The sequence below is a fragment of the Suricata suricatta genome, chromosome 5, assembly GCF_006229205.1.
Source record: "Suricata suricatta isolate VVHF042 chromosome 5, meerkat_22Aug2017_6uvM2_HiC, whole genome shotgun sequence".
Lineage (NCBI taxonomy): Eukaryota > Metazoa > Chordata > Mammalia > Carnivora > Herpestidae > Suricata > Suricata suricatta.
The window spans coordinates 59,082,459-59,094,445 of NC_043704.1; the positions used below are offsets into that span (position 1 = coordinate 59,082,459).

The window sequence follows — 11,987 nt, forward strand, 5'->3', positions numbered from 1 at the left end:
GGATAAAGTAAGTATGTATTTATAGGATAATATAATTCTATCAATTCCTATATCTCTGAGAACCATGAGTCTCAGTGAAAGAAAGGAGATATAGATATAATATAGAGGTCAAAGACTGTAGCATTCTCAAATTTTGGTTGATGGCATTAAATATTTTACCCTAATGTATGTATAAATATATTTTTAAACACATATTTAACTAGGAGATAGTTGCATAAGGAAAAAAAAAAGGAAAAACAGGAGGGAAGGATGGAGGAAGAGAAGAAAAGATGGGAAGAAGGATGGAGATCTTCCAAGATCTATCCATGCAATAGGCCTAAAAATGGACTAACCCAGTAGCAATAAGCATCTCTAGTATTGTGGTCTTAACATAACATTTCCCACTTAAAAACAAAACAAAGCAAACAAAGACAACAATCAAAAACCAGTGCCCATTGGAGAAAGTTAATTCAGTGCGTAGGGCAGGAAACGTACAAAATAAACCTAGAACATCGTGTCAGAAAGATAGCAAGGAAACTATGTGAGATTACTAGGTTACAGCAAAAGGATTTGGAGAAACCTTGAAAAGGATCCTAATGGTCAAAGGTGGACAATAGAGGATTTAAATAGATAACTGCAACTTATAAAAATCTATCAAGTGTGAGGAAAGAAGTGAGCAGGGAGAAAATAGAAAGCGGGGTGCACATCCTAGCAAGACCAAGAGAGAAAACTTCATGTCACTTTGAGGGGTTTGTCTTTTACAGTGGATTGAGCACAGTGATACTGAATCATGACTGTGTTTCCAAACATGATTCTAGGACAATCTATTACCCAAGAAAGATCAGGACACTCATGGGCCTGCTGGAGCCTTTACCTAGAGTCAGGGAAAGATTACTCCTACTGAATAAAGTTTCAAAGAATGATGAAGAATTAAAAAAAAAAAGTGATGCTTTGATTATAATCCATGTGACTTGTTTATTCAACATATCAGTTAAATGCATAAAGTACAACTCTGTCCCCATGGAGCAGACAATCTAGAACGATTTTACATGCATACAAATAAGAATGATGCAAAATAGTATGAAATTTGTGCCACAAGAGAGGCACTGTCGAAATTCTGTAGTTCAGTAGGCAGAAATATCACTTCTGACAACAGTGAGAGAGAAAAGTCGGATCAGAGCTGGTCTGTAAAAGGACAGTGGCATCTAGTGGGCAGAAATGAGAGGCTGGCCTAAGGAAATAGCTTGAACAGAAATGCAGCATCAGAAAGTACAGGGACGGCCTTAAACTGCAATAGAAAATTCCACTGTCTGGAGAGAAGGTGTGTGATGACGAGGTGAGAGTCAAGGCTGGAAAGATGACTTGGGAGCAGGCAGCTGCACAGGCCTTCATCATCAGTGTGAGAGCTTGGAACTTATCTCATCATAGAGAGTTACTAAACGCTTTCAAATGGAATAAAAGTCCTACCAACTAGAAAGCACTTTAGAATCCATGAAGGATGTGCTCAAAGAAAGAGCATGCAGAAGCAGAGAGACCAGGGAGGAGCCCATGGCACTTACTAAAGGACTGGGCTGCCCTGGTGGCAGTGGAAAGAAAGAAAGCGGTGCCAGAAATATTTTGAATGAAATCTCAAAATAGATTTTTGATGAATGACTAGATATGGAGTTGAGAAACTTGAAACAGGTGAGGTTAACGGAAACTACATGATCAGAAAGAGCTATGGTTGGAGAGGAGAGACTTTTGTGTCTTCTCAGCTTTCAGTATGTTGAGTGGGAAAAGCAGGACAATTAAAATGAGAAACTGGAATCACAGAAGAGCTGGGGCAGGAAACAGAGTTATAAGACAGGCCCATAATGCACCTCTGAGAGAGTAATGAGAACTCGGGGGAGTGCAGAGGAAGACAAGAAGGGAATCAGGGACAGGCTCGTGGGGGAGACTGATATTTGGTGAGGAGGGAAGGAACCAATGGGGTAGGGCAGAGATCCGATGCAAATTCTGTGGCATATGCCAGAGTCTCCAGGGCTTCGGCTGACCCACAGTGTAGATGACATCCACCTATCCGTTCCGGCAGACACTACCCGACAGATGGCATACTGTAGAGTAGCACTTCACAGCCTGTGACATAAGACCAGTTTTTTTCTTTTCAATTTGTTGGAATCAAGACTTCTATTAAATCAATATAAGCTAATCACTAAAAAAAAGTGATAAGTGCTTGGATGTTTTGGCAATGTCAAAATGTGAAAATTTTTGAAAGCTAGCTTTCAATTTCTACTTACATTGTGGTAAATATAAACACCAACATACCCGAGTAGTATAAGAGGAACTGACACCAAGACAGGATGCTGTTTCCAGTTGTTATTAGCACTGTGACTACTGCCAAGCCTCTAACTTCTCTGAGCTTACATTCCCTCGCTTGTAAAGTAAGAGGATTGAATCTGTCCTATGAAGGCTAGATTGTATGGTGTTTAAATGGTAGCTGAAACCAAAATGGCCTGATCAAATTAGCATTCTGCCCATTCTCACTTCCATGCCTAAGTGGGAAAAAACATTTTTCATCTCCTGGAAGCATTTTCCCCCTCCTAATATTTTAATGTGTATTGTTGTATTTTGAGACTGGAAGGCTGGTCAGGAGAAAGGACTTCAGGGAGCCAGATTTTCTGCAAAACTATTCTGAGCGAATCTCTAGTTGTCTCTAATCATGGTACATCATCAAAACGACAGGAAATCTAAAACAAAAATCTTGATCTGAAACACAGAGCCAGTTTACATAACAGGTTCCATGAGTCACCAACTCAGGATTTCACGCTACCAGCACCCTGCACAGGTCAGAGAACGTGCACATTTCCACATGCCCCAGTCGATTTGAGATGGTCAGTGGCATTTATCACTTCCTGTTCATCTTACATGCTAGCACCAAACATAGAGCTAGGCATACAGTCGATGCCCAACAACTCTTTCCCAAGTAAATAAATGAATGAAGGTGAACGCCTCATGTCCTACAAAAGCCTTCCACACCCCAGGCTGACACTATTAGCTTTCTCTTTATTCAGTGTTTCCCTAGCACTTATTCCGTGAAGAAATATCTGTTTCTGTCATTTGCTGTAGGAATTGTGATTCATATCTCTAAAAAAATGCCTGTCTGGACTGAACTGCGTCCCTCCCCTTTCTCCTTAAAGCCATAACTCTCAATGTGACTGTATTTGGAGATAGAACCTGTAAGGAGGTAATAAAGGTCAAGAGAAGTAATAACAACGAAACCTTAATATGTTAGGGCTGGCATCCTCATTAGAAGAAGAAATCTCTTCTCTCTCTCACTCTACCTGCACATTGCAGAGAAAGGCCATATGAAGACAGAGTAAGAAGACAGCCATCTGCAAACCAAGAAAAAAGTTCTCACCAGAAACAGAATTTGCCAGTATCTTGATCATGAACTGTGAGAAACTAAACTGTTGCTTAAGCCCCCCAGTCTGTGGTATTGTGTTAGGGCGGGCCAAGCAGACTAATGCAATACCTTTCCCTGATTTCTCTCACGTATGCATCAGATGACAGAATGAAATTAGTTCAGTAAAAGCAAGAAAACAGGAATATTCACAAATACATGAAAATTATATACCCTTGAACAACTATTGAGTCAAAGAGGAAATCAGAAGAAAACTGAAAAACATCTCAAGACAAACTACAATGAATACAAAACATATCAAAACCTATGAGGTGCAGGAAAAGCAGCAATATGGATGTTTATGATGATAAATGGCTATAATAAAAAAGAAGAAAGATCACATATAGTAACTTTATACCTCAAAGAACCAGAAATAAACTAGGCTCAACCTTAGCAGAAGGAAGGCAAAACAAGTATCAGAGCAGAAACAAAAAAACAAAAAAACAAAAAAAAAAAAGAAAAAGAAAAACAAAGACTAGGAAAACAATTATAAAGATCAATGAAACTAAGAGGATAAACAAAATAGAAAAATCTTTATCTACACTAAGTAAAAAGCAGGGAAGACTCGAAATCACAAATGAAAGGAGACAGTACAACTGATAACACAGAAATACTAAGGATTATAGGAAACTACTACGAACAATGTGCCAACAAATTAGATAAACTAGAAGAAAGGGATAAATTACTGGAGACATACATTTATCAAGATCGAATCATGAAGAAATAGAAAATGTGAACAGATTATAACAAATAAGGACATTGAAGCAGGAACCAAACATCCTCCATCAAAGAAAAGTCCAGGACTGTCTGGCTTCACTGGTGAATCCTACCAAATATTTGATTTATTATTAATTAGAATTAATACTAATCCTTCTCAAATTCTCCCAAAAAAATTTAAAAATAAGGAGGAAGCACTTCCAAATTCATTTGTGAAAACCAAAAATATCCTGGTATCAAAGACAGGCAAGGGCACTACAAGAAAATTATAGGCCAATATCTCTGATGAACATAAATGCAAAACTCCTCAACAAAATATTAACAAACAGAATTTGGCAGTACATTAAAGGAACCTGGGGTGCCTGGGTGTCTCAGTCAGTTGGGCATCCGACTTCAGCTCAGGTCATAATCTCACAGTCTGTGAGTTTGAGCCTGACATCGGGCTCTGTGCTGACAGCTCAGAGCCTGGAACCTGCTTCAGATTCTGTGTCTCCCTCTCTCTTTGACCCTCCTCCGCACACACTCTGTCTCTCTCTGTCCCTCAAAAAATGTATAAATGTTTTAAAAAATTAAAGAAAAAAAAAGGAATTCTACCCATGATCAAGTGAGGTTTATTCCTGATTGGTTGAAAAAATGCAAATCAACAAATAGGTTACAGCACATTAACAAAATGAAGGATAAAAAGAATATGAACATCCCAATGTATTAAGAAAAAATTTTGGAGAAAATTCAACATCCTTTCATGATAAAAACTCTCAACAAATTAGGTACAGATGGACTGCATCCCAGCAAAATAAAGGGCATCTATGAAAAGCCCACAGCTAACATCATACTCAATGGTGAAAATCTGGAAGGTTTTCCTCTAAGAGCAAGAACAAGTCAAGAATCCCCACTCTCACCACTTCTATTTGATATGATAGTGGAAGTCCTAGCCAAAGAAATCAGGCAAGAAAAAAAAAAGGCATGGAAATAGAAAAGGAAGAAGTTAAATCTTCTCTGTATGTATGTACCTATGTAGATAATATGACATTATATATAGAAAACCCTAGAGTCTCACAAAAAACTATTAGGCTAATAAATTTTGTAAAGTTTCAGGATACAAAATTAGTATATAGAAACTAGTGATGCTTCTATACAGTAATAGTGCACTATCCAAAAAATAAATTAATAAAAAAAATCCTACTTATAATAGATTCAAAACCAATACGAGATTTAGGAATAAACTTAACTAACAGGGTGAAAGATCTGTTCCCACAAAAAACTATAAAATATTGATGAAAGAAATTGAAGATGATACAAATAAATAGAGAGTCCATGTTTATAGATTGAAAGAATACTGTTAAAATGTCCAACTACTCAAAGCAATCTATAGATTCAATGCAATCCCTATCAGAATTCCAGTGGTATTTCTCACAGAAGTAGAAAAATAAATCCTAAAATTCATATGGAAGCACAACACACCTTGAACAGCCAAGGGGATCTTGAGCGAGAACAAACTAGAAATATCACACTGCCTGCTTCCAAACTGTATTGTAAAACTGTAGTAATCAAAACAGTATGGTATTGACATAAAATCAAACATACAAACAAATGGAACAGAATCAAAAGCCCAGAAATAAACCCACACATACATGATCAATTAATTTTCAACAAAGGTGTCAAGAACAAACAAGGAGAATTGCTTCAATAAATAATGCTGGGGAAACTGGATATACACACACAGAAGAATGAAATTTGGGATCCCTACCTTACCCCATACACAAAAATCAACTAAAATGTATTAAAGACTTGCATATAAAACCTAAAACCATTAAACTCCTAGAGGAAAACATAGCAGACCATTGTTATTGGTCTGGCAATGATTATATTTTGGATTTGACACCAAAAGCTAAGGCAACGAAAGCAAAAATAAACGGGACTACATCAAACTAAAAAAGTTCTCTACAGCAAAGGAAAGTGATCAACAAAATGAAAAGGTAACCTATGGTGTATGAGAAAATATTTACAAACCACATACCCAATAAAGGGTTAATATCCAAATTATACAAGGAACTCCAAAAAACCACATGACCCAATTAAAAAATGGGCAAAGCACTTGAATAGACATTTTTCCCAAATAAGACATCCAAGAGCATACATGAAAAGATGCTCAACACCACTCATCATGAGGGAGATGCAAATCAACACCTTAATAAAATATCACCTCACACCCGTAAGGATTGCTATTATCAAAAAGAGGTAACAAATGCTGGTGAAGATGTGGAGAAAAGGGACTTGGTACACTGTTGGTGGGACTGTAAACTGGTATGAAAAACAGCATGGAGTTTCCTCAAGAAATTAAAAATGGAACTACCATATGATCCAGGCATCTAACTTCTGGATGTATTTCTAAAAAAAGTGAAATCATTATCTCAAGGAGATATCTACACTCCCATGGTCATTGCAGCATTATACATGAAAGCCAAGATACTGAAACAACCTAATTGTCCTTCAAAGGATAATGGATAAAGAAAATGTGACACACACACAAACATCATATACGCACAATGGAATATTATTCAGCCTTTAAAAAGAAGAAAATCTTGTCTTTGCAATAACATGGATGACTCTGAAGGGCGTTTCACCAAGTGAAATAAACCAGATAGAAGAAGACAAAGACCACATATCACGTATATTTGTAATCTTAAAAATAAAAGTCAAATTCATAGAACTAGGGAGTAGAATGGTAACTATCAGGTGCTGGAGGAAATAGGGAGGGGTTGGAAAAGAGGTACATTAAGTTTCAGTTATGAGATGAATAAGGTATCAAGATCTAATGAATTGTTTGGTGAATATAGTTGCCAATACTTTAATGTAGAATTGAAATTAGGTAAGAGAATGGATTTGAAGTGTTCTCACCCACCTACCCCCACCCAAAAAAGGGAAATATGTAAGGTGATGGATGTGTTAATTGTGAGAACCCTTTTACAGTTTATTTATGTATCAAATCATCACTTTATACACATTAAACACATCGTAATTAGGTCAATTATACTTTGATATGACAAAAATAATTTGAGTCCATGTCCCTAATTTTAAAAGGATAGATATGAAGGGTAGGAAAGGTGTTATGAGACTGAAACTGCAAATAATTAGAGGGAGGGGGGAAGGGAAAGAGGGGTGATGGTCATAGAGAGGGGCACTTGTGGGGAAGAGCACTTGGGTGTTATATGGAAACCAACTTGGTAATAAACTATATAAAAAAAAACCCACAGGATTACAAAAACAAAAATATTTGCAAACCACGTATTTGATAAAGGGGTAATAACTAAAATAAACTGGGTGCATCATTGTTATTCAATAAATGGACAGGTGAGAATCTCAAACGCAAAGGATGTTCACCAACATCATCCATTTCCTTCCTCCATCGCTACAAAAAATATCAGGAGAGAGAGGTAGTGATTTTTAGTAACTGACTCTCCAGTATGCTTCAATACTGAATTCTTGTGCTGTCCTACTGCCCTCTGCTGGACATATGTGTTACTTGTGACCTCAAAACTAGGTCTAGAGAGGTGGCAGTAGTGCTCATTATCATGCTGGCAGCATTAAAGGTCAAGGTAGGATCTCATTCAATCCATTTAGTAACTCTGGCTAGAAAATTCTATTTTCATTTTGTAGGTGAGGAACCTGGAGGTTCAAAGGCCAGCAAACCAACTAAGTTTGCACAACTAAAGTAAGGGAAGTGGGAATTAAACACTGGCTCTAGAGCCCAGCTCTTAGCTTGTGCTCTTAGCTCTTAGCTCTTGTTCTCTGAAACCAACACTTTCATACTATCAACTGTACTGGAAGTAATCCTGGAAAGGTATTTTCATCTGAGGCCTGTTTACTCACTAACAATGGAGTCAAGAAAATGATCTTTATTCAAAAAGCCCAAATGAGTGTCTTCTAAGTTTTCCCTCTTAGGAAGCCACCAAATTATTAAAAAAGGAAAAGGTTATTCCTCAATCAAGAGCAGGAAAGAGTGTTTCTTAGGGCTTCTGAACGTGTGATCCATGAATCTCCTGCATCAGGATCATGTGAATTGCTGGTTCAGTATGCAGAAGCCCAGGCACCCGGCTGTTCTGTGGAGGTAGAGAGGACAGGACTTGTTACTAAGGCATCATATGTGTTACTTCGTGTAGGGCGAACAGAAAGAGAAATCAAAGATGACTCCTAGGATTTCTGGCTCCGCAAGAGGGTTGGTAGTAATGACATTAATTGAATTGGGGAAAACTGGAAGAAGAGAATGGGTTTTTAGCAGCTCAGTTGTGCTAGTTGGTGTTTGGCAGTGGATACAAAACTGGGAACTTTGGTTTAGACATGCTACATTTGTAATGTCTAACAGCCAAATCAGAATGGAAATCAGAAAAAACTGCAAAGGAAATAACTGAGACTTACTTTTTAAATTCAAAACTGTTTAAGATCTATCATGTTGTGTCATGTTTATTTATTCTGTTTCTAATAGCCATGTGGTACCTTGTAACCCCACCAATGAAAATAGATCGCTTCCAACTCCTGATACCACAGATAAAGCGATGGCATCCTCCTAAATGTTCCCTGTAAAATAATAAATTATAAATAAATAAAATTATAAGAAATAATAAATTATAAAATAATTTATTATAAGTACATTATATATTTATATTATATATTATAAAAATAATAAATTATAAAAAATATATATGGGTCCTTGCCCTCAGGTCTTAACACAAGGCTCCTAAACCTCGTAGAATTCCTAAGTGACAAGAACCCTAAGAGCATCTTTTGTTCTAGTGAGCTGATTCTGGGTAGGTTCTTGGTCTAATCAAGACCAAGCCATGATTAGAAGCTTGGAATTTTCAATCCCACCTCCGATCCTCAAGAGAGGGGAGAGGGGTGAGAAACAGTTAATGATCGATTAGGCCTATGTGAGAAAGTCTTCACAAAATCTCAATAGTACAGGGTTCAGAGAGCTTCTAGTTAGCCAAACAGCCACCCTGTGCGGGTGAAGCACCCCAACTCCACAGGGACAAAAGCTCCTGCATTCAGGACCCTCCCAGACCTCACGCTGTATCTCTCTTCATCAGGCTGTTCATCTGTATCCTTTATCATATCTTTTAATAAACCAGTGAAACATAACTGTTTCTCTGAGTTCTGTGAGCCACTCTAGCAAATTAATCAAGACTCAGAAGGGCACTGTGGGAACCTGTCATTTGTAGCCAAATTGGACTAAGTTTTGAGTACCCTAGGGACCTATTACTTGGAACTGGTACCTGAAGTTGGGTGGATACAGTCTTGTGGGACTGAGTCCTTAACCTTTGGGACTGATACTATCTCCAGGTAGTGAGAACTGAGTTGAATTACACAATGCCCAACTGGTGTCACAGAAAATTGCTTGATGTGGGGGAAAAACCTCCACATATTTGGTGACCAGAAGTAAAATGTTCTACACAAGTAGTAAAAGAGAAACACAGGTGCAAAAACTGAGTTTAATACATCCCTATGGGACATTCTTAATTTGACCAGGCACTATCAGATTCCTCCCTAACATGGCTGTCAGACTACACTCCGGCAGTGCACAGGGGTTGGTTCCAGTATCTTCACACGTCTTTGAATGCCTGCCATCATCCAAAAAAATGTTTGCCAACTGAATAGGTATAAAGAAGCATCATCTTGTTTTAACATCTTTCTGGTAAGTTTGAGTATCTTTTTTTTTTTCTTTTTTGGTAATGTTTGTTTATTTTTGAAAAACAGGAGGGGGTGGGAAGAGAGAAAGAATCCCAAGCAGACTCCATGCCATCAGCACAGCACCCGATGTGGGGCTCGAACTCACAAGCTGTGAGATCAAGACCTGAGCAGAAATCAAGAGTCAGACACTTAACCGAGTCCCCCAAGTATCCCAAGTCTGGGTATCAACAAACATCTTAGCTTTTTTATTTTTTTTCTATAAATTGACTATTTATATTTCACCTTTTTAAAAAAAATTAGAATTCCTGGCCGTGGACTTAGAGTCTATAAGGTGGTCCACAATCATCCTTGCCTCGCGGCATTCACATCTTTATAGTTTCCGTCCACACTGGATAGGGCGGACCTGTGTAGCTGACTCGTTACTAAGGAAACTGCAACGTGTGAATTCTCAGACTAGGTCATAAAATACATTCTGGTTTCCGCCATTCTCTCCTAGATGACTTGCTCTCAGAAACCATTGTCATGTCCTGAGGACACTCAAAGAACCTGATGGAGAGGCCCGTACAGTGAGAAATAACCACTAGCCAGCACCAACCTGCTGGTCATCTGCCAAGTGAGTCATCTTAGAAGGAGATCCTCCAGGTTCAATCAAACCTTCAAGCACCTGCAACCACGGCCAACTTGCTGACTCCTGCAACAGTGAGACCTTGACCCAGAAACACAGCTAAGCCACTCCCAAATTCCTGACCTACAGTGAGACAAAAAGTGCTTATTATTGTTTTGGGGCAATTTGTTCTGCATGAACTGACACCCTAATTGCTCTCTGTTGATTTGTAGGACTTTCTTGGATAGTCTTAAGAAGATGAGTCCCTTGTCAGTGTTAGACTTTATAAGTATCCTTTTCCAAAATAGCATTTGTCTATTAAGTTTGTCTGTATTGTCTTTTTAAAATAAATTCATAATTTTGATATAGTAATACTAATCTATTTTCTGAGTTATGGTTCATGCTGGGTAGGGGGAAGGATTGGTATTTAAGAAGACTTCTATATCCTAGGTCACAAGGTATTTCCTACATTTTCTATTAGAAAGTTTTTGTTTTTACCCTTCATGGCTGTTTTGGCCTACTTCATACTCTCTTCAGAGCAGGTTTACCTCAATTCAGGCATAGACACATAGATTGGAAACAAAAAAGTAATATTATCTACATATGCAGATGATATGATTCTCTATATATAAAATCTATAGGACCTGCAACAAACAACAGGAATTACAAAGGAATTTAGCAAGGATACAGAACACAACATCAGTATATGTAAGTCTGTTGTATTCCTATTACCAGCTGTAAACAATGGGAATTTGAAAATAAGAAACTCTGACTTCAGCTCAGGTCATGATCTCAGTTTGTGAGTTTGAACACTACGTCGGGCTCTGTGCTGACAGTTTGGAGCCTGGAGCCTGCTTCAGATTCTTTGTCTCCCTCTCTCTCTGTCCCTCACCTGCTCACACTCTCTCTCTCTCAAAAATAAATAATAAATATTTAAAAAAAAGAAACCTTGTGGACACCACCTTAACCAACTGCTTCCTAACATAATACAAAGAAAAGGGCACAGCAGCTCTGTGGTTTTCTTTTTCAAATTTTTAACCTCAGTCTCACCATGAAAAAACATCAGATAAATCCAAATTGAGGGGTATCGTACAAAATTTTTGACCATAACTCTTCAAGAGGATTATGAAAGATAAAGACAGAAACAATCACAGATTGGAAGAGACCAAGACATGATTACTAAATACAACGTAGTATCCTGGTTTGGATTATGGAAAAGACATTAAGTACAAAAACTCGGAATGTGAGTAAAATCTGCAGTTAACAGTATGGTATTAATGCTAATTTCTTAGTTTTGATAAACACCATGGTTACATAAGATATTAACAACAGAGGAAGCTGGGGAAAGGGTACACAGGACTTGTAATGTTTCTGTAAACATAAAATTATTTCAAAATAAAGTTAGAAATTAAAGGAAAAACTATTGCTACTTGCTACTATTTACATAAATTGGACGTTTAAAATACCATGAAGCTAATATAAAAAGTAAATTAGTTGCAAAGGCTTTAAGACCATCATCCATAATCTGAATTTCATCAAAACAATTGTTCTCATAAAACTCAT

General features: G+C 37.6%; 2 long non-coding RNA genes across 3 annotated transcripts; one reads left to right on the forward strand and one right to left on the reverse strand.

The window, feature by feature from the left end:
* Nucleotides 1–8,016: 8,016 nt before the first annotated feature.
* Nucleotides 8,017–11,235, reverse strand: LOC115291748. Of its 2 annotated transcripts, XR_003908653.1 has the most exons (3): nt 10,416–11,235; nt 8,630–8,710; nt 8,017–8,235 (listed from the first exon to the last, which is right to left on the reverse strand). It is a non-coding gene; the product is annotated as an uncharacterized LOC115291748 (long non-coding RNA). The 2 variants fall into 2 exon arrangements; XR_003908652.1 differs by lacking the exon at nt 8,017–8,235 and having other exon boundaries at nt 8,567–8,710.
* LOC115291753 lies at nt 10,322–10,802 on the forward strand. Its single transcript, XR_003908658.1, has 2 exons — nt 10,322–10,573; nt 10,658–10,802. It is a non-coding gene; the product is annotated as an uncharacterized LOC115291753 (long non-coding RNA).
* Nucleotides 11,236–11,987: the final 752 nt, after the last annotated feature.